General features: G+C 36.5%; 1 long non-coding RNA gene across 1 annotated transcript; it reads right to left on the reverse strand.

Moving 5' to 3' along the window:
* Positions 1-6,856: 6,856 nt before the first annotated feature.
* LOC125496392 (uncharacterized) lies at positions 6,857-7,897 on the reverse strand. Its single transcript, XR_007273054.1, has 2 exons — positions 7,484-7,897; positions 6,857-7,326 (listed from the first exon to the last, which is right to left on the reverse strand). It is a non-coding gene; the product is annotated as an uncharacterized LOC125496392 (long non-coding RNA).
* Positions 7,898-22,900: the final 15,003 nt, after the last annotated feature.

Consider the following 22,900-nt stretch of genomic DNA (forward strand, 5'->3'; position numbering starts at 1 on the left):
AGGATCAATAAGGCAAAACCATGATCACAATCACAAACAAAGCACATAATCAGCAAAGCTGAGTACTACATACTAAAACATAAGCATTCCTAACATGATACTAAGTAAATAACATGCAGGGATAAATAATAATATAATCATATAACATTCTGCAGACAACTTTTACTGAAGTAAACTCTGAACATGTTTTTATTACTTCAATGGAATAGTTATTTGGACTTGAGCTGTCTTAATCTACTATTGGCTTCACTAAGAAGACGAAATACGGGTGCGACGACTTCGAATTCCAGAATGACCTGGAATAGTTATTTGGCATGCTCACCATGAACCCCAACTCCTAATGTAGACGTGCTTTCAAAACTCACATACTTTCAAAAGTTTGAACTCATCTCTTCAAAAGTTTTAAAAGAATTGTGCCACTTGTGCACACTTTTTCTAACTTAAAACACTTGTGTTACTTATGAACACGTTTTCTTATGCGGAGAATCTACTTCTTTTGCACTAACATGTGCAAATTGCCCAACATAGGCATGCATATGCATAAATTCTCATAAAAATAGACAAAAAGAGCGAAATTTATCGCATTCTATCCCCCTTAAAGAAAATGGGTTATGCCCTCGTAACTCACCTCAAGGAATAAGTCTGGATACTTCTTTCTCATATCACCTTCGGCTTCCCACGTTGCCTCTCACTACTAGAAAACCCTTACTTTCTGGACGCTTGTTGCTCGACGCCCCAACATAGGTGTTGGGGGTTTTATTTTTTTCCGCATATCCTCGATGCTTAAAAGCGTCGAGAATATTGTCAACACTTTTTGGTGTCCACATTACATGCCTACATCAGGTACATGCACGCCGCATTATATTGTAAGATATTACGCTTAAATTTTGGAGAATTTTAATATTGTAAATTAAACCGCATTATCACACCGCAAAAGAAGTACATGCAGTATACACCCAATAACACGTTCGTTTCTCAACAGTTGGTTAGTTCTCAAACACTTAAACCCTATTCTTCTCAATTCTTCTCAATTCGCTCTTCAATTCACTCTTCAATTGCTCGCCGTCGTCTTCTTCATCAAGTATGTCATCTCTAATTTTTCTCTCTTTTTTTTGTTACAATTTTGCGAATTTCCATTGAAGAATATATTCATCTCCTACCTTTCAACATTCTTGAAGCAATTGCAAAGCTGCAAGGAGTTGATTAATTTCATAACAGAATTCTCTGAATTTCAATAAAAGTGTTGAGTATCATAGGTTTGTCTCGAAGTACTGTTTTTTTTTTTCTTGAATTTTGTAAAATTCAATCTGATTTTCATGAATTTCTATTGAATTCTTTATTCTCAATCTTCCATGAATCTTAGGGAAATTGTGAAGGGGAAGGATTTGAACAACTTGACAAGGAAAATTAGGGGAATTTAATAAAAAAAGGTTAGTACTTTAAATAAGAGCATGCTTATTTAAAATCAAAACTTTAATATATATATTGTATACATCTGTTGCGAGTGTAAAATAATATTCTGAACTGTAATTTAAATCTTATTAAAGAGCTATTTTTGTGTTTGTTATTGATAGATTAATGTCTAGAAAATTTGGCAGATGTTAGATTTTTTATAATACAGGATCGATAATTTAGGCTCAGTGTTATAAGTAGATTAAGAAAGGGGGAAGAATCAAAGGCACTTGTAAACTCAACACCCTGGGAGGGTTCCGTTAGCTACTGCATGTTTGTTCTTGTAGCTTCTGCTGTTATCTTGTTGTTTCTTGCTAGTATGATATTTCCATATCCCCTCCGGGTCCCCTAAAATTATGCTACCCGTTTGTATTTTGTTGCTAGAATAGGCGGTAACAATTAAGAGACAGAAAGAAACCTTGATATCTGGGGGCCACTCAATTTACTACCCTTACCTAAGAAACTCTAATTTGGATTTTCGAAAACATTCATTATGGTCGGGTTAGTACACTTGTACTTAACTCAAGTAAGGCTCTTGAGCTATATAACCTCATCAATAACAGAAATAAGACTACTTGCAGTAAAACCTTTTGAAATTAGTTGAAATTTCTAGGTCTCAAATGGATCCTGATCATCTTCCTTGATCTTTATATCTGTAAATTCAGTGTTGAAGTTCTTAAGCTAAAGCAATTGAAGTCATAAAATTAAGGCTCTCTTACATATTGGTTAGACTTAAAGTCCTAATAAACCTTGTGAGTTTAAGCTGGAGTGAGATAGTAATTTTGTATGCTGAACTGAACCCTTATTTATAAAGCTTAAAAAACAATCTAGTCTATGGAGGACGCTATATTCAAAGTCTGAAAGCAAGCAAATATCGTGCAGGCTTAAATATAGGCTGATATCTTATTCATTGTAGAAATTAATTTGTTAGATACTAATGTGCATGGAAGTTTTCATGCCAAGATTTGAATTTTATGTGAAGCAATATTTTTCTAATGGACAATAGGTCTCTTTTTAAGGTTTATCCTTATGACTTGAAATATAAGGAGGTTTTTGTTCTTGGATAATTGTAGTTACCGCTATTTTAAACCATTCATAAATCTTACACATAATATTTGTTTTTCTTTATAGAGATCTTTGCTTATTGCAATAGTTCTCGTGGAGCAGATTGCAGGTGGCCAAAGGGGATTAGTATTCTTCCTTCTTTAGCACCTCTGGGTGAACTAGGTACTTTGTCTCGCATTTTCTTTAATTATTGTCATTGCTTCTTGTTATAAGGTGATTTAATTTAAAAGTTGAGTAATGTTATAGTCATTTCGTACCATGAGAGTAATGATTTTGTAATGGGTGAACTAGGTCATATTTTATATAAGTGTTTCAAGTGAATTATTTCAAGATATATGTTGTTCATTTTTAGCTTTGTGGTTCTTATTTGTAATTTTTTTTTTTTTTTTTTTGTAGACATGGATTCTAGTTGGATAAATTTACAAAAAGGTCATCCTGCTTATTATGATGGTTGCATGAAATTTTTAGAACTTGCTAAAGAGACTCTTTGTTGAAGGAAAAACACGATGTCCATGTAATAATTGCAAGTTAAATAAATAGTTTAAGCTAGAGAAAGTAGGAGGCCATATTTTATTGTACGGTTTTTACAAGAATTATACAAATTGGATTTTTCATTCTAACTATCAAGTGGATAACAACTTAGAGTTCCCTAGTGATCAAGCAAAAGTAGTAGGTCGAGATGATATTGATGGGTTACTAAAAGCAGCTTTTAGGATTGGTAGTCCACAACCCATTAACGAACCCCCATTATTACGTGAGTTAGATTCTGATGACGAAGATCTAAATGAGATGCATCAAGAGGTAAATTTTCAATACGAAGTAAATGATGAATTTGCATCAACCAACACCAATGTAGAAGAGGCAAAGTATAAAAGACTCAAGGAAGCTTCTAACGAGAGTATATGAGGGGTGTACTACTTTTTCATAGCTATCGTTTCTATTACACTTATTTCACCTTAAGTGTACGAACCACTGGTCTGCTGAATCATTTAATAAGTTGCTTGAACTTCTATTAGACGCATTTCCTCATATTATGGAGTTTCCGTCACCTTATTATGTAAGCATGAAGATAATAAAAGATCTAGGATTAGGTTATGAGAAAATCCATGCATGTGCAAATGATTGTATGTTATATTGGGGGGAATACGCAGACAAAAGGGAGTGTCATATCTGCCACATATCAAGGTGGCAAAATCTGAAAGGCAAGGAGAGTGATGCAAATGAGAAAAGTAATGAAACGTGTAAGAAGGGGGTGCCAGCTAAAGTAATGCGGTATTTTCCTTTCATTCCCATACTAAAAAGGCTTTACATGTCATCTAATACCGCAAGAGATATGAGATGGCATTTTGATCAGAAGGACGAAAAAAATATTAGTCACCCGTCAGATGGAGAGGCTTGGAAAATATTTGATAACACATATGAAGAGTTCGCTAAAGATCCTCGTAGTGTTAGACTTGGTCTAGCAAGTGATGGTTTTAATACATATCGTCTTATGCACACTAATTACAGTACATGGTCAGTTGTTCTGATTCCATATAATTTGCCTTCTTGGCTTAGTATGAAGTTATCTTCATTTATTTTGTCCTTGATTATTCTCGGAAAATATGGCCCTGGTATTGATAATGATGTGTACTTGCAACCTTTAATCCATGAGTTAAAATTGTTGTGGGAAGGTGTAGATGCTTTTGATGTTTATAGCGGAAAAAAGTTTAAACTACGAGCAGCATTACCCTCCACTATAAAGGACTTCCCGGCATATGCTATGTTGTCGGGTTGGAGTACAAAAGGTTATAAAGCTTGCCCTTCTTGCGCCAATTTTACCGAATCATATAAATTTGGTGGTAAAATTGTCTACCACAGATCTCATAAATGGTTGCCGATTGATCATCCTTTTCGTTTTCAAGCTAATTTATTTGATGGGAAAGAGGAATATGGTCTTTCTCCTGTTCCTGCTAGTGGGACATAAATTTTGAAGCAACTAGAAGAAGTTAATTATGTTTACGAAAAATAAAAAACAATATCTAAAAAAAGAAGGAGACAAGAAGTTGGGACATCTAATAATGAAATTGAGGATGATGAAGACGAAAAAGAAGATGAAAAGGTTCTTTGGAAAAAGAAAAGTACATTTTTTGACTTGGAATTGGGAACATAATCTTTTGAGACATAATTTAGATGTTATGCACATTGAAAAGAGTGTGTGTGGCAATTTATTAGGGACTCTTTTAGACACAGAAAAGAGTAGAGAGATGATAAGAAAGCTAGGGAGGCTCTTAAAGAACGAAACATAAAATCTCATCTTTGGCTTCAAACTCATCCTAATCGTGTTAAAGTTTATATGCCTCCAGCTGGCTACAATATGTGTAAAGAAGATAAAGAACGGTTTTTGAAAGTCTTGAAAAAGCTTAGAGTTCCTAATGGTTATTGATCAAATTTGCAAAGATGTGTGAATATGAAGGAGCGCAAACTTATTGATATGAAAAGTCATGACAATCATATCCTCATGCAAGACCTCCTTCCTGTTGCTTTAAGAGCGTCAAATGCCACAAAAGTTACTGCCTTACTTGAGGAGTTGTCGTATTTTTTCAAGAAGATATGTTCAACTGCCATTGATAAAGCAGAGTTAGATGCGATTCAGTCAATTCTTGTATTAACCCTTTGTAAGATGGAGAAAGAGTTTCTACCAACATTTTTCACAATTATGGTTCATCTACTAATTCCTTTAGTGGATGAGGTTAAACTCGGCAGACCTGTTCATTACAGATGGATGTATCCTATTGAAAGGTTAATATCTCAAATTTAGATTACTCTTTTAAATTTTCTTTATCATTTTGTAATAAGAAACCACCATCAACTACTTTTCTAATTTTTCCACTCATAATCTTCATTATTTTTGAAGGTACTTGGCTTTTTTGAAATCTCATGTTAGCAATAAAGCACAGCCGGAAGGGTCCATAGCTGAAGGGTTCCTTTTATGGTAGACAATTACATTTTTCTCGAGATATTTAGAAAGTGTTGAGACCATGTTCACTAGACCAAAAAGGAATGATGATGGTGTTCCGCACATCAATAACTATCTATACAACTCATGTGGTCGTGTTGTTGGAAAGAGAGAAAATGTCCGTCTTGATGACAAAAGTTTAACGCAAGCACATCGCTATGTTTTGCTTCATTCAGATGAGATGAAACCAGTATTTGAGTAAGTACGATTATGGATTATTTAGCGAATGTATCTATAATCAAAACGTTAACAAACAAGTTTTTCAAATTCTTAAGTGATTTCTTACAACTAAAGCGACAAGAGCATGAAGTCGCAGGAAGTAAGGCCAATGAATATCTCGAAAATCAATGGAGGCTTAAGGAATTCTCCGATTGGTTGCAGAACCAAGTTATATGCTTCAAATTTTGAAGTTTCCTTAATTGTTTTATATATTAATCTAAGTTTAACTTAACCATCTATTTGGAATTATAGGTCCATAACCTAGATGATAGCACTGTAGAAGGAAAGTTGAGAAAAGCGTTGGCCGGTGGTTTAAGCAACCGCGGTAAAAGGATAAAAAGCTTCATTATTAATGGTTATAAGTTTGATACTGTGGATCGTGAACAGTTTCGGAAGACTCAAAATTCTGGAGTGATGGTTGAAGCCGATGGCCAAGTGTATTATGGAAAACTCAAAGACATATTTGAACTTGATTATTATGGTTCTTTCAAAGTTATCATGTTTCGTTGTGACTGGGTTGATATACGTAGGGGTTGTAAAACATACCCAAGTGGCAGAGTAACTGTCAATTTCTCGAAGTTGATGCACACTGGTCGAAATTTGTCCGATGATCCATTTATTTTCTCTTCTCAAGCAATACAAGTTTTTTATGTCGAGGATGAGATACAAACACTAGTACAAAATTAATGATTTACGTCGGACCTGGGACCACCATTTGCGTCGGACATCGGTCCGACAGCACAGGTCTCGATGCAAATTTAAGAGTTAGCATCTACGTCGGACAAGGACACGACGCAGATTTAAGATATTTGCGTCGCGTGAAACACAAAGTGCGACGCACAAGGTGCCAAAATAGCACCAACATTTTGTCTTTTGCGTCTTACCTGAGCTACATGCGACGCAGATGAGCAACCATCTGCATCGCATGTAACTCATCATCCGACGCAAATTGTCGTTTTTTTTATTAAAAAAAATATAAATTCATAAGCATCAATACATACACAACAAATGTTGAACCATTTATTAATAGATCTGAAGCAAACAGATACCCAAAACCTCAAATAATAATCTCATCACCGCAACTCACACTCAAATAATTCACAAATTCGACAAACACAAACAAAAAACAATGGCGGAAAGTTCTATTATCAATAAAACTAAGAGAGACAAAGAGAACAAACCACTATTATCAATTTAGAATTTACAACTTAAAAAAAACAGAAAAAATCCTCTAAGTTTCCAGATCTAAAATCGAAAATGAAAATATATAAGATCTTACATGGATTGTGTTGAAGAAATATCTAAAAAAAATGTAAAATATACAAAAATATTCGAGAACTTACTACTAGGGATTCATAATTTAAGAAAAAGAAAGAACGATCGAGACATTCATCGAAATAGAAGCATCGCCGGCCAAATTATGAGCATCAAATTGCGATCTGCAAAAAGAAGGCAACATCACCATCACTATATACCACCATGCAACCACCGTCAGCGTTAGAGTGAATTTTCGTGTTTGAGAGGTGCGCTGGAGAGAAGAACGGAGATGGGAGTCGCCTGAGAGAACGAATGGGTCGAAGATGGGGAGTCGCCTGAGAAAACGAACGGATCGAAGATGGGCGTTAGATGTAAAGTGAAGGAGAAACCAAATGGCAAGATTTCTGGAAACATGAAACAAATAACAGCAAAAAAAAAAGCCGAAAACGCATAGTATTGAAATGTTGAAAATTTACGGTGGAAAAATCTTACTGATGAACCTCTCTCTGTCTCTCTCGAACGAAAAGGAGTGAGAGGAGAATTTGAGAGTGAGAAGCAGCGGAGTTTTTTTCATTTTCGTTCGTTGCCATCGTCGTTCGTTCGCCGGAAAACGAGTGAGAGAGAGGGGAACCTCTTCATGCATTAGCGTTATTATGGTTATGGAGAAGTGAAGAAACATGGATTGTATTGAAGAGAAGCGGCAAGAAATGAAAGGTGTGTTCAGCGAAATTAGGGTTGGGTGAGTGAGGGAGGGAGAGAGAGAAAGTGTGAGAGAGGGAGAAATGAAAGGTGCGTGCATAGGGTTTCTGAAAAAAAGGTAGTGGGCTGTAGGCCTCCTTAATATGTGCATCTTACATTGAATAGGGTGCGATGCAAATTGGGTCTTTTGCAACGCACCTAAAAGATGTGCGATGCAAATAGTTTGATTTTTTTTTTCTAGGTAGAGACGATTTGCGTCGCATGAGTCAAAAAATCCGACGCACATTAGGCTTTTGCAACGCACCTAAGGCATGTGCGACGCAAATGGGGCGTATTTGGTGCTTATATACTCATGTTGTGCGTCGCATTCCTCTCTACGTGCGACGCTAATTAAGTTATTGCATCGTTTTGCCTTTCATGCGACGCAAATGGGGTGACGCAAATCGTCATTTTTCCACTAGTGAAAAAGGATGGCTTCATGTAATTAAGACTAAGCCTAGGGACTTGTTTGATATACCCGACGATGATGAGATTCTAGAATAGTAGGGTTTGGGTTCTTATAATTAATTTTTCATTTATATATATTTGTTCTTTTATGTTGGGTTCGTGTCTTTAATTGTTTTAATTAAATTTCAGTCACTAAAAATATTGTAATTGCCATTTCTCCATTTCCTTGTTCGTATAACTTTAAAAATTGTTGTACTCTATATTCATCATGCATTTTGAAGTATATGATTGACAATTAATATATTATCTTTTCATATCACTATATGTGCTAGAGGACTGATTTGCTAAGATTATATATTCTGAAATCCATATAAAGGCTACAGTGATAAATGTCCTCACGTTTTGTTGTGGATATTTTGTTATTTTTGCAGAGTCCGTGTGAGCACGCCTTCTGTCTTGATTGCGCTAGGAATGATTCAATCTGTTATCTGTAAGTGCTCGTATAATTTGAAATGATAGTTGGATCAATATTGGTCCAATTTTGTAATAATAGTAGTATTGGTAGTTGGGTTAGTACTAATAGTAGTTTGTGAACTTAAAATAAGCATTAGAAGCCCTTTGATTAACTAACATTAAACCTAAAATCAATTTTACCACTTTATTTATTCAAGAAAATAAAGAAACTAATAAGAAATTCTGCACTCCGCAAGTTGTCTAACGTAACTAGTATAATCCTATCCTATTTTAGATTGATTATTAGGGTTGATATTGTTTAATTAATTTAAGTTAGTGTTTTGGTGGTTATTTGATTTCTTGTCATATGATGATTCTAGTTGTTGTCCTTTGTTTAGTTACTAGTTAGGGGTTGTTTGAGTATTGTATTTAGGGAAAAGAATCCATTAATTTAATCCCAGGATCATCCTATTTAGCAGAAAGAACAATGCTGCAAACATTATCCTATCTACATGCCTAAATGTTAAACTATTTCCTAAATATTTTTGGTTTCTCTCTTTTCACTTAGTTTATTTTATTCTCTTTAACCACTTTTTTTTTTGTGTGCCTTGCCCTATATTGTAGGAGATGACTTATCTAGGGAATAGAACAAGGGATATACATGCCTCAGATACTAAACCTAATTCGTGTTCGAATTCGCCAACCTCAAACACCTCACCTTTGGCCGAAAATACCTCACAACCAACCAAAAAACAACATCTCCAATCACAACCACTTCAAGTTCCTTCTTGTGTCAGATTTGGACCATTTATTCCACCGAGTACCATTGCAGCTAAGGTTCAAGCTCCATGTTTGAACACAACAAAAAGTCCACCACCACTATCAGGAGCTACATGGAAAAATCCACCTGCTATTGCATCAAAATTTATAACAATCCCACCTCCGTCCACTGGTCATAAGTCACGTAGTATTCCACCTTCTACTCATATCTGCCCTACTATTCCATCTCACAAAGACCGGTCTTCTATTGCATCAAAACCACTCAAAAACCCTTCTACTTTCAATGGTCATAAGTTACATAGTATTCCTCCTTCTACTCATATCTCCCTAACTATTTCAACTCACAACGACCCATCTTCTACTGCACCAAAACCACTCATTAACCCTTCTACTGCCTCGAGTCATAAGTCACATAGTATTCCTCCTTCTACTCATATCTCCCCTACTATTCCATCTCACAACGACCCTCCTTCTACTGCACCAAAACCACTCATTAACCCTTCTACTTTCACAGGTCATAAGTCACATAGTATTCCTCCTTCTACTTATATCTCCCCTACTATTCCATCTTACAATGACCCTCCTTCTACTGCACCAAAACCACTTAAAAACCCTTCTACTTCCACATGTCATAAGTCACATAGTATTCCTCCTTCTACTCATATCTCCCCTACTATTCCACATCTCAAAAAGGACCATCTTCTACAACACCAAAACCACTCAAAAATCCTTCTACTAGCTCTGCTCATATCCCATCTTCTGGTCATATTGATACATCAACAAGAAAGTGTGAGACTCATCAAACAAACCAAAAAGGTGGTGAAGAACCATTACATAAGTCAAAAACATCGAAATCCCTACGGTCAAAGTCGTATCCATATTGGACTTTAGATATAGATTTTGATGATAAGGAGGAGGTTATGACCAAAGTTAAATCATTCAATTTTTCATTCTTCATTAAGGATCTGGTTTATCATTTGATATAAAGGTGAAATATTAAGTAATTTAATATGTAATATAATTGTTTGTTGTTTCTTTCTATGTAGATGCTCAGGGTAACATATCATTGGTGTCAAATATTGTGTTGAATTCAATGAGTTTTGCCAACCACTTCGGAAAGGTGGAAGTATGTTAGTTAGGTTCATTGGCAGCATTACAAAGGTTGAGACACATTGTCCAGTTGGGGAATCAAATTGGCATTCTGTCGACAAGAATCTCAAAGGTAAGATGGTAGATGAGATCAAAGTAAGTATTTTCCTAAAATATTCTGGATTCTTCTACTGAGGTTAATTTTTTCATGCTGGAATTTAAAATTTCTTGATAGATTATTTTATTTAATTTTAGATTTTGTAATCTTCTGTTGGTTGAAGACTTCTGCTAAATTTTTTAAAAAAAAATTCTCAATTTTTGTAGAGTTGGTCACTGAACTTTTATATAAAAATATAGAAATGTAGAAAGGGCATAATATTGAATTGTATACACATCCATCTTCTTGGCACTACCACATACCCTGCCTTGGGATATCTTTTTTAATCCTGTTATAAAGTCTCTGATCAACTGGCAAAATATTAGAACTATCAGAACTAGGCTTAAGTTCAGATGCTGAAATATTAACCTTCAGATTTCTGCATCTGCTGTAACTTTGTTGTATATGAGAATGTTCTAAAGGTATTTAAATTGACTAGAAAGAAAGATTGATCAATTCTTGTTCATCTCCTTTTGCTTATATTTTTCGCTGCCTCTGCTCCTTGATTTTTCATTTCTTTTTGATTCCCCTCTCCTTTCTGCGCCATTCTTGAAGTAGTTAACATTAGAAAAAATAGGAAATGCCAGTATAAGGAAAGAGTTATGTCCTGTGTACTGGTAGTCATAGGTAGCAATTGAAATGTTGCCTTGTGTCCAAGCGTTGCATTACATTTCACGTGGTTATATTATGAAATTATGCCAGTTTTCTTGCAGTGTACGTCGTTATTGTGCATTCGTGCTTGTCACAGTTTTTTGCACCACCCTTTGTCATGTTCCCTTCGAATACTTGGATCCTTTGTAGACAAGTTCTTCTCTCTTTTTTATTTGTGGTGGTTTTAAGTGGGGTTTTTGTAATGAAATACAAGGCAAAGCATATCGAATGGGATTAGTTGAAGTTGGAAAATCCTTTCATAACAAGCTTTAGATAGAAAGCAAATGTACATCTGAACCGGAAGCCAAAATATGAAGTCTGAACTATGGCTAAGATTGTGTAAGTACCTTTTGTCTCGACCCAGGAAACATTAAAAGTATATGCTATTTCTTTCCGATACTTGCAGTTTATGTGGGCAGAATGTCCAGAATACTGGTCGAACATAATCTCTAATTCAGCACTCATGGAGTACTTTATAGCACCTTCCTATTAATGTTCATTCTGCAAGCTGTGAGTTTCTCTCTAGTCGGCTTTCCAGTCCACACACCAAACCACCACAACCACCTGATCACTCTGATCTTATTGAGGCGTACAATTAGCATTCTTACTTTTTCCTTTTTGAATTTGTTTTAATAGTTACTCTTAGTAATTTTTAATATTTAGGTAGTATAGCCCACTAATTTTTACATTTTCTCTCTTGCTTTTAGGATTCTCTCACCTGAATTTTACATTATTTGTCTTGTTACTTGAACCATATATTTATAGTCGATCAATAGGAATAACACATGTCTTCAAGGAATATACAACTTGCCTCAAGCTAATAATAGTCTTAGATAGAATATAATACATGCCAAAATATATCTACTTTCCAAATTTAATCCTACATCAACCATGAAACTTATATGGCTGACATACATGCCTGCCCCAGTTCTCATAATGGCAGTCTATTTGATGTTCTAATCTGTAAAATGCCAGTGTTATGGTCCATAATCACGACGAGCATATCCTCTAGTTATTGGCTTATGAGCTTATCTATCAGGGTATAATATTGCTAGAAACTATCAGCTTAAAATGCAATGAGAGATATTGTAGCATGGCCAATCACTAGCCTGTCTTGTGCAAATGCACATTGTTGTCTCTTATTGTTGCTCTAATTTAGGATGTTTGACAATGTTGAGTCTTTTCTGTCTAGTTCTCTTGTGTTTACTTCAGAGTTCAGAGTGTCAGACCAATGCTATCAGTAATGTTAGTGACTGATGTTGTAAGCACTTTCATGTTCCTATTATCCTATTAACACATTGCTGACTTGTTTCAGTGATTAGATAGATCTTTGGCAAAATAGATTTGGTTGTGTTTTTTATTGTAGAGAGAATGATCCTTTCTTTGCTAATACTCCCTGGCGCCTTAGTTTGATTGCTTTTGTTTTGGAAGTTGTAATGACTACTTTTTATTTACCCAATGACTGTTCAATGGCAGCTGCGAATCTGGGTGCAATACTAGAGGCTTTAGTATATTATGTTCTGCTAGACGTACAACTAATATGTTTGATGTGGTTGTTGATTAGTTGTAGCTATCTCTAATATGTTCTGAAAAACTTTTGACAAAGCAAATATATGGCTTGTTTCTTTTTTCAAACTAAGGCACGGTTTATGATTCCCGACGGTCCCGAATACGTCAAACAAATACTCAAGCATGCTAGTAAAAGTTGGAGGCATTTCAAACACTCTCTCAAATCAAGTCATTATAAACCAGAGCAGAAGACACTCGATGAGATGTGCAATATGGATCCACTGTACGGAATTACTAGTAATCAGTGGATAAAGTTGGTTAAGCATTGGGATTTGCAAGAAGGGAAAGTAAGTACCATTCTTACAATCAAACTTTATTTACTCTTTGCTTATTTCATTTCATCAAAACATAAATTTTTTTCCATAATAAATCTACATGGAAATGAGTGCAGAAACTGTCAGAATTAGGGAAAGAAGCACGAGCCTCCCTAAATCAACTTCATAGATATGGTTCCAAGAGTTTGGCGAACAAGCAAGCTGATTATGTATGAATCGTGAATATAATAGGTTCTTATATATTTCATATTTAGAATGAATTAGCCCTTTCACTTATATTTTGCTTGAAAAATATGAATGTTTCACATCTTATCTTGTCGATTTCTTTTTCATATTAATAAAAATAATAGGAAGATGAGCATGGAGAAAAAATGAGCTTGTTAGCTCTTTGGAAAAAAATTCATATGGGCAAGGATGGAAGCTTTCTACCCGAGACAGACACAACAGATTTTGTGGTATAAGTACATATTAGAATGACTTTTTAAGCTTGCTTCCTTTGAATGTAAAATAATACTTCTTTAATTTTATATGTTAATTAGATGTGTAGGATGATGCATATACGAACTTGGAATTGTTGAATCAAGCATGCCCTTCTAAGTCTGACTTAGAACTTGAAGATGAAGCCTTTGAGCACACCATGTATGGTGGAGAGATTCCACAACCTCCCGTAGGCTATGGACTTGGAGTTCGAAAGGGCGACATTTACGGTGTGCATGGTGTTCTGAATAAGCAAAAGGTTCGAAAGAGGACCGTGGTTGTGGAGAAGAATAAAGAAGAATTTTCCGTTCTTAAGAAGGAAAATAGCTTGTTAAAAGCCCAAGTTCAAGAGAACAACTATCTACTCAAAACTCTAGCTGGACAATTTTCTCAACTAGTAGGTAAAGTTCGTAAAGGAGAGGCTTCAATGCACCTTTTAGATTGTGCACAAGCAGTCTTGGAAGTAACAAACCAAAAGGTATGCTCATACATGCTTCTATTGTTGTTGTTGTGATGTTTTCTAGAATTATCAAAATCCTTGGTCTACCGTCTGCCACTGATGGCATTTTCTTATTTCTATAACTCGATTTGATGCATTTTTTTCTAACTTAATTATTTGATAGGTGTAAGTAATAACTCGATTTGATGCATTTTTTTGTCTAACTTAAATCCAATTTCGGTGCCATCAATAGTGGTGTTTTTTTAATCATGTGTTTTGAAAGCGAATTTGATCAATAATAGCTCTTCTGGTGTCATGTTCTTGAAATGTATTACCAATGCCATCAATGTGATAGCAATTCCTACTTTCTAGTAACTATGTTGTGTCTAATGCTCTTTCTTTTACTTTTTTGGAAGGAATTTTTAGTTAAATGTATTTAAAACAAGCTAAAAGGGAAAGTTTGTTACCTCACCTAACTAAATGACCACTTTGAGCACACTAAACTCTTATTTTTTTTCAATTGCTAGTGAAATGGGATAATCATAAGGGGAACATAAAATAATTGGGTAGTATAGAAAGTAGCTTACTTCTAGAAAATTGGAGGACTTTGAGAACTTTACGGAGCATTCTCACAAGAACCTTCTTTATCCCCTTAAGATATTGTATAGAAAAGAGAGAAATGTAGAGGAGGGGCATCTGCTGGGTGTATTCATCTTTTATTGGAGGAAAAATTTGAACAACCTTCTGTAAATTATGAACCTTATAGTGTTCGTCTTTCTAGTTTAAATTAATTTCTGCTCGTGTTACCTATTTCTTGGGATATATTACATGTGCTAATTATAATTTGAAAAAATTGATTTAATTAGTCCCAACTATGGGCGTCCTGACAAAAACAGTCCCAACTATCGTTTTTTATTGTTCAGTCCCAACTTTGACGGGTGTTTTACAATAGTAGTTCTAGCAGGTAATTTACCATTTTTTTAATATTTTTTTTTCAATTTCCCTCCTTCCTTCACTACTCCCTCCGCTTATCCTCTGCCACCAGCTACCCCTCCCCAGCCAGCCCCCTGCCACCCCTCGCCAGCCACCCCTGCCCCGGAACCCCTTCCCTCCACTACCCTCCCATTTCCCGTAACTGAGTCAGACCTCCCCTGCCACGCATCCCCTTGCTCCGGAACCCTTCCTGTACCTCCTTTTTCCCCTTCCCCTACCTCCTTTTTCCCCTACCCTGCCCTAAAGCATTCCTCTGCCCCCCGCTATATATCCCCAGCCTTCTTCGAAACCCTCCCCTTCCCCTGCACCCGAAAGACTTTCCCTACCCCCAAAGAAGCGGCTAAAGGAGAGAGAGAGAGACGCGAGCAAGGTTTGCGCGACCCATCACCGGCAACCAACAACAACCGCGCCGATAACACGGGCTTCACGGGCTTCGGGTGTCACGGGCTTCGGGTTTCGGGTGTAAGAGAGAGGTTGTCATTTGGGTGGAAGGGAGAGGGAAGAGGAGGAGTGATAGGGGAAGGGGAGGAAGGAGGGAGGAGAGAGAAAGATTGAAGGAAGAGGTGGAAGAAATAGGTCAAAAAAAGAGAAAAAAGGAAAATAGGATTTTTTACCGGTTTAGCAAGTCATCAGTCGACTTGGACCACCAGTGTAAAGGGGGGGTTAATGTTGGGACTGAACAATAAAAAACGATAGTTGGGACTGTTTCTGTCAGGACCCCCATAGTTGGGACTGTTTAAATCAGTTTTTCCTTATAATTTTGGTCTTATTTTTCATCTTTTGAAGGTACTCGAAAATAATAATAAATGTCTAACAGATCAAGAACATGAGGACACTACTTGAGGCTTCAAATTGGCTACCATCATTGTTTTGCTAGATCTTAGTATTAGTTAGCTTTATAAGACTACAACTACATTTTTAGTGTGTTTTAATTTTGTGGTACTTTTAGAAACATATTAGTTATATATGAAGTATTATTGATGAACGTGTGTAGGGATTTTAATTGTATGAACTACGTTTATGATTTATGATTTATGATAATATATACAAAGTTCGAAGTATTTTTATGTAATCTTCAAGTTCCATTGTTGACTTTATATTCTAAACTACTATATATTATATTACTGTATTATTATATATTATTATTTGTTAATTAATTAGTCCATACAAAATCTAGACGCTTTTACTTGTCAAGAACTTATGACAAATATAAGAATAATTTTCCACCCAAATTTCTCTCAACACTAAAAGGCATCGTGACTAATTGTAGTCCACAAAAACATCTTGAATTAAGACACTTTAAAGTGTCTACAAATTAATTGATGGCACTCCCACTAACCAATGTGGCGACAGCTATATGGATAAGGGAGACGTTGTACATCGACGCCAATGGCGACGCTTTTTGGTGACGCGAAATGCCGACTGATTCTGCTTGACGCTTTTTGGAAGCGTCGAGAGCAAATTTTTCGACGCTTTTAAGCGTCACCAACTAGACCAAAAAGCGTCTTCATACCACGCCTTTTTTAGTAGTGTCTTCAGACTCGTGGTTAGACCAAAGTACCTTCACGATGTGGACATCCTTATTGCATGTACTACGCACTTTCCTGTCGAGAATCTTGACAGGCCTTTCTACATATGTGAGGCTACTATCGATCTGAATTCGTTCAGGCTCTAGGACATGACGCTCATCAGGGATATAGCGCTTAAGTTGGAAAATATGGAACACGTCATGCATTTTCTCAAACTCCATTAGTAATGCCAATCTATAGGCTACTTTCCAAAATTCGCTCTATAATTTCATATGAGCCTACATACTTACCACTTAATTGCCCTTTTTCCCAAATCGCATGACGCCCTTAGTGGGTGATACTTTCAAGAACACCTTATCACCTATGGCGAGCTCATCTTCGTGTCGCTTCAAGTTAGCATAACTCTTCTCTCTTGCGCAGCTTGAATTGTAGCCTGAATCAGTCTAACATTGTTGACGGTTTCCTCAATAAACTCTGTCCCCAAGACTATATTTTCACTAAAGTCGTTCCAACAAATGGGACTTCTACATTTCCGTCCATATAAAGCCTCAAAAGGTGGCATCTTTATGCTCGCATGATAACTATCGTTGTAGGAAAACTCAATCAGATCTAATTGGTCCTCCCAACTACCTTGAAAGTCAATCGCACATACTCTCAACATGTCCTCCATGGTTTGGTTAGTCCTTTCAGTCTGACCATCAGTCGTAGGGTGAAAGGTTGTACTCATTTTTAATGTTGTCCCAAGATTTAATTGGACCTTTTTCTAAAATTTCGAAATAAATATAGTCACGATCAGAAATGATATCCTTTGGGACTCCATGTAGTCTCACCACATGCCTAATGTAAGTCTTAGCGAGTTGCTTCTTTTTCCATGTCTCCTTAATAGGTATAAACACGGCGGATTTGGTCAATCTATCCGCAATAACCCAAATAATGTCATTTCCACTCCTCGTTTTATGTAAGGCAGTCAGAATGTCCATAGAAATAGAAGCCAACTTCCATCCAGGAACCTCTAAAGATTGAACCTTCCCCATGGGTCTATATGATCTATCTTGATCACCTTCTGACAGGTTAGGTACTTAGACACATACTCAGCTACCTCTCACTTCATATTTGGCCACCAACAGATAACCTTAAGGTCTTTATACAATTTATCACCCCCAGGGTGCACAGAATATGGAGTATTGTGCCCCTCATCCATAAGGCGTCTCTTAAGGTCATTACATTTTTGTGGTACACACCACCTCCCTTTAAACCTTAGACTCCCATCATCATGAATCTTAAGATCAGCTTCCTTACCTTGCTTCATTTTCTTCTTGATCCTATCTTGGTGCTCATCCCCAACTTGACCCTCTTTGATCTCATCGAAAACTGACAAACTCAAAGATAGAGCGCTAAGTCTTGCCTCACTTTCCCCAGGATTTAAGATTTCTAGGCTCAGACTTTGCATATCTCGACACAACTCCTCATGAACTATCAAGGCACTCACACTATGTCAATTTTCTACTCAAGGCATCAGCGACCACATTGGCTTTCCCCTTATGATACTGGATATCTAGGTCATAGTCCTTAATGAACTCTAGCCATCTTCTTTGCCTCATATTCATGTCTTTTTGGGTGAAAATCTACTTCAAACTCTTATGGTCTGTGGATATCTTACAAGTCTCTTCATAGAGATAATGTCTCCAAATTTTCAATGCAAACACTATGAAAGCTAACTCTAGGTCATGGGTAGGGTAACTAGCCTCATAAGGTTTCAATTGACGCAACGCATACGCAATTACCTTCCCGTTCCGTTGTAACATACATCCTAGACCATTTTTCAAAGCATCACTATATGCCTCAAATCCCTCATTCCCATCAGGCAGGGTTAAAATATGTGCAGAGGTTAAACGGTTTTTCAAGATCAGAAAGGCTTCTTCACACTTTTCACTCCACTCAAATTTTGGCTCCTTTTTCATCAAGTTGGTCATAAGTCTTGTTATCTTCGAGAAATCTCTCACAAATCTCCTATAATAGCCAGCTAGACCTAAGAAACTTCTAATATCTACCACGCTCTTTGGAGTTGCCACTCACTCACAACTTGAATCTTAGAAGGATCTACTGAGACTCCTTCTTTAGACACATAGTGACCCAAAAACGCTACTTTCTCCAAACGAAACTCACACTTAGATAACTTGGCATATAATTGGTTTTCCTCAACGTCTCCAAAATGATCCTCAAGTAGTCATCATGCTCAGCTTCATTCCTCGAATATATTAGTATGTCATCAATGAAAACCACCAAAAACTTGTCTAGAAACTCATGAGAGATCATATTCATTGAATCCATAAATATAGCAGGAGCATTGGTTAACCCAAATGACATTACAGTGAACTCATAGTGACCATACCGCGTTCTAAAGGCAGTCTTAAATACATCCTTATCAGCTACCCTCAATTGGTGATGTCCTTAACGTAAATCAATCTTTGGGAACACACTCGCTCCATTCAACTGGTCGAATAGGTCGTCTATTATAGGCAAAAGATATTTGTTTTTGATGGTTACATTATTCAACTCCCTATAGTCAATACATAGCCTCATGCTACCATCCTTTTTCTTCACAAATAACACATGAGCTCCCCAAGGTGATGCACTTAGGCCTAATATAACCTTTATATAATAGCTCTTGCAATTGGTATTTAGCTTACTCATCTCAGGAGGTGCCATTCTATAGGGTGCCTTAGATATAGGTGCAGTTCCAGGAACTAAGTCTATGGTGAATTCGACAGCTCTAGCAGGTGGCATACCTGAAATCTCGTTGGGAACACATCCATAAACTCGTTCACAATTAGGACATCCTCAAGCTTCACTTCGGCTCCCTTACTCACGTCCTACACACTACAGAAGAATAACTCACACCCCTTTCTCATCAATTTCCTCACTTGCATAGCAAAGATAACCCAAAACTTCTTAGGTTTCCCAAAACGTCTATAGGAGGTCAATTTTCCCATAGGGTTTCTCAACACTACCTTTTGAATCTCACAGTCGATATTGGCCTTGTAAAGACTTAACTAGTTCATTCCAAGAATTACATCTAGGTCTCCCAAATTGAATTCTATTAAGTCAGATGGAAAAACACAGTCTCCTATCTTCAAAGGCAAATTTCTAAACAACTTGGTACACCTTATAATCTCTCCAATAGGTATACTAATAGACAAGTCAATTTCTTCATAATCTACTAACCCCAAACTCTTTAGGACAGATGATGCTATAAAAGAATAAGTTGGCCACGAATTAAATAATGTTTTAACAAGGGCTGAGTTAATAGAAAAATTACCAGAAACTACGTCGGCAGATTTCTCAACTTCCTTTCAACTCATCACGTACATCTTTCCCATAGGCTTACTTTGGTTGGGGTTCTCACTTGCAGGCTTACTATAGTTCCCGTGATTATTCTACTGTTTTTCAGGCTTAGGACCTTGGTTTCTAGACTGGTTGGACCCTGATCTGACCTGATTACCATTCCCTTAACCCTTCTGCTCTTTACCCTGCTTAGAGTAGCACTCGTACTCCCTATGACCCTTCTTCTTATAGTAGTTACAAGTCACTAGGTCTCCCTTACAGTCTTTCCCAGGGTGATTTTTGTTACTGCTCTTGCAGTGATGAACTCGATCTCAGGTTTACCCTTGTTGCGGTTTGGTTGTTTCTCCCATGGAAATTCTCATTATCATTACTAGTTTCTCTTGAAATTCCCTTAGTTTCCCCCAACATTAAAATCTTTCCTCTTCTTACCTACTGTCGCATTTTTCTTATCTCTCCTTGACTATAGTCCATAAATATAGGATGCTCTCACATACACTATATCTAGGGATGTAAAGGTCTCACCTCCTAATCCCAACTGTATCTCATCAGTTAAACCTTGTTCAAACCTTTGAGCTTTGAGCCTTGAGCTCTTTAGTGGCTACAACCTCAGGTGCAAATCTGGACAGGGCTATGAATTTGCCGTAGTACTCAGAGATGTTCATACTACCTATCCTAAGGTTAATGAACTCATGGGCTTTTTGCTTCCTCATAAAGGTAGGGTAAAATTTCCCTCTCAAGGCAATCACAAAGGCATCCCAATTGAATCCTTCCACAGCACTCAATCTAGCTCCACTCTCTCTCTATCATAAATCAACCTCATCTTTCAGATATAGCACAGCCTGACCCACTCTCATATTTTCAAGGCAGTTTACAACCTCAAAAAGCTTCTCAAACTCCCTAAACCAGTTCTGTAAAAAGGTTGGGTCAGCTTGCCCCTTAAAGTATGGTGGCTTAACCTTATCTAATCTTTCAAACATTTCCCCAGCAGTCTCAGGACGCTCAGCTCTCTCCTGAGTCAATTTCTCCACCAAGAGGCGAATAGCAGCAGCTAGATCGTTGTTGTTAGCCATTCTACCTCGTGACGTGAAAGTAATATAACTCTACTTTAGGTTCCAGCATAACTTACATGTCCCCTAAGACGACAACATTTGATTTGATCATCAAAGATCGCATCAACAAACATTTCTCAACTAGTTTCAAGTTCACATGAATTGTTCTCTAATAATCATATAAGCATCCATGTAAAATATATTCACATCAACATGCAAGTAGAAAAAAGCAAGCAAGAATGTAATCACATAATGAAAAATTAAATAATAAAAATATTTCCATCACATGCCTAGAATAAATTCTTACTCACTCATACAAATTAAATAATGGCTTTTATTCCTCTATAAAGGGTACTAAAAAAAAGGCTACTATAATGTTATACTTTCCTAAAAAAATAAAAATAAAACAATGATTCTGTGAAACTATTCTAACACTGTTGCTCAACTATCCAACATTATTATATAATGCTAATATACTATATATTGTTAATTAGAGACATAAAAATATCTAAGGTACTACATTGTCAATCTTATCCTTAGCTCCCTAGTATTATTCAGGCCTGAATGTCTCATCTTCAGTTTCCTCTACCTCATCCTCATAGTAGTGGACATATTTTCTCTGCCGCTTTGATCTTCTTGTGGGTTGAGGCTCCTCATCTTCCTCGGGCTCAGTATCAGTCTCATACTTGAAAAATGCATGATAGATATCTTCTCTAGTTTTGCCTCTAGCATGGTCAAGTTCCACATTGAGCTCGTCATCACTAGTTAATCCTAACCTCAGTATCCTACGCATGGTCCAATCTAGGTTGGTATATTCCCTATCATCGATGGGTGCAATGTCCTCATCTACTTCATCGTCACTTAAGACAATGAGGTTATAATAGCTTCCTAATCTGGCAGACATATTTTAGGATCAACAACACAAATATACCATAATATCTTAGTACTCTCCCTGAACGCATTCCCAACATTAAACAATAAGGAGTAACCATTGACATCATAAACATAAGAAAAATATAAATAGTTAGCAGGGAAGAAAAATAATCATGCATCATTAGCAGGAAAGAAAAATAATAATGCATTGTTAGCAGGGAAGAAAAATAATAATCATGCTGAACTAACTATTTAATGCAGGCATATAATATTTCTATTCTATATGCCCTCACTAGTAGAAAAAAACCTCAAATGCTCCGGTTTTTAAGGCCACAAATGCTCCGTATTGCATGCGTAGCAGACGCCATACGAGCAGTTGAGACTCTTACAAATGCTCCGGTTGTAACCGAAGCATTTGTGCTACCAAATGCTCCGATTTTTAAGGAAATATGGAGCATTTGAGGCCCAAAAAATATATTAAAAAAAATTTATTGTTTTTTTACACTAAATTAATACATAATCAATTATATATAGGTAAAAAGTTATATTTCTAATATTTTTGTTCTTGAATACAAGAAATACTACAAATAAACAACAATTGCAAATTATAAGAAATACAATTATGAGTTCAAAAAAACACAATCACTACCCAAGTCTATTCTCAGCAGCATGCAAAATTATTGGGCCTAAATCTTTCCACTACCAAAGATGCTGATAAAGGCTGTTGAATCAACCTGTAGAACATTTCTATGGACTGGATCAGTTGATACTAGCTCTAAAGCTCCTGTGGCCTGGGACTTCTTGCAACATCCAAAAAGTATAGGAGGCTTAAATGTTACCGATATGGTAATATGGAATAAAGCAGCAATACTTAAGCTTCATTGGGCCCTAGCTTTCAAGCAAGATAAGCTTTGGGTTAGATGGGTGAATGCTTATTACATCAAGAGACAAAGACTTGAAAATGTTACTGTCAGCAGTAACACATCATGGCTTCTAAGAAAAATCCTTGAAGCTAGAGATTTGTTGGTAAGGATTGGAGGTTGGGAGGCAGTGAGCACTCATTGGAAATTCAGCATAAAGAAAG

Source organism: Beta vulgaris, chromosome 4 (genome assembly GCF_026745355.1).
Source record: "Beta vulgaris subsp. vulgaris cultivar EL10 chromosome 4, EL10.2, whole genome shotgun sequence".
Taxonomy (NCBI): Eukaryota; Viridiplantae; Streptophyta; class Magnoliopsida; order Caryophyllales; family Amaranthaceae; genus Beta; species Beta vulgaris.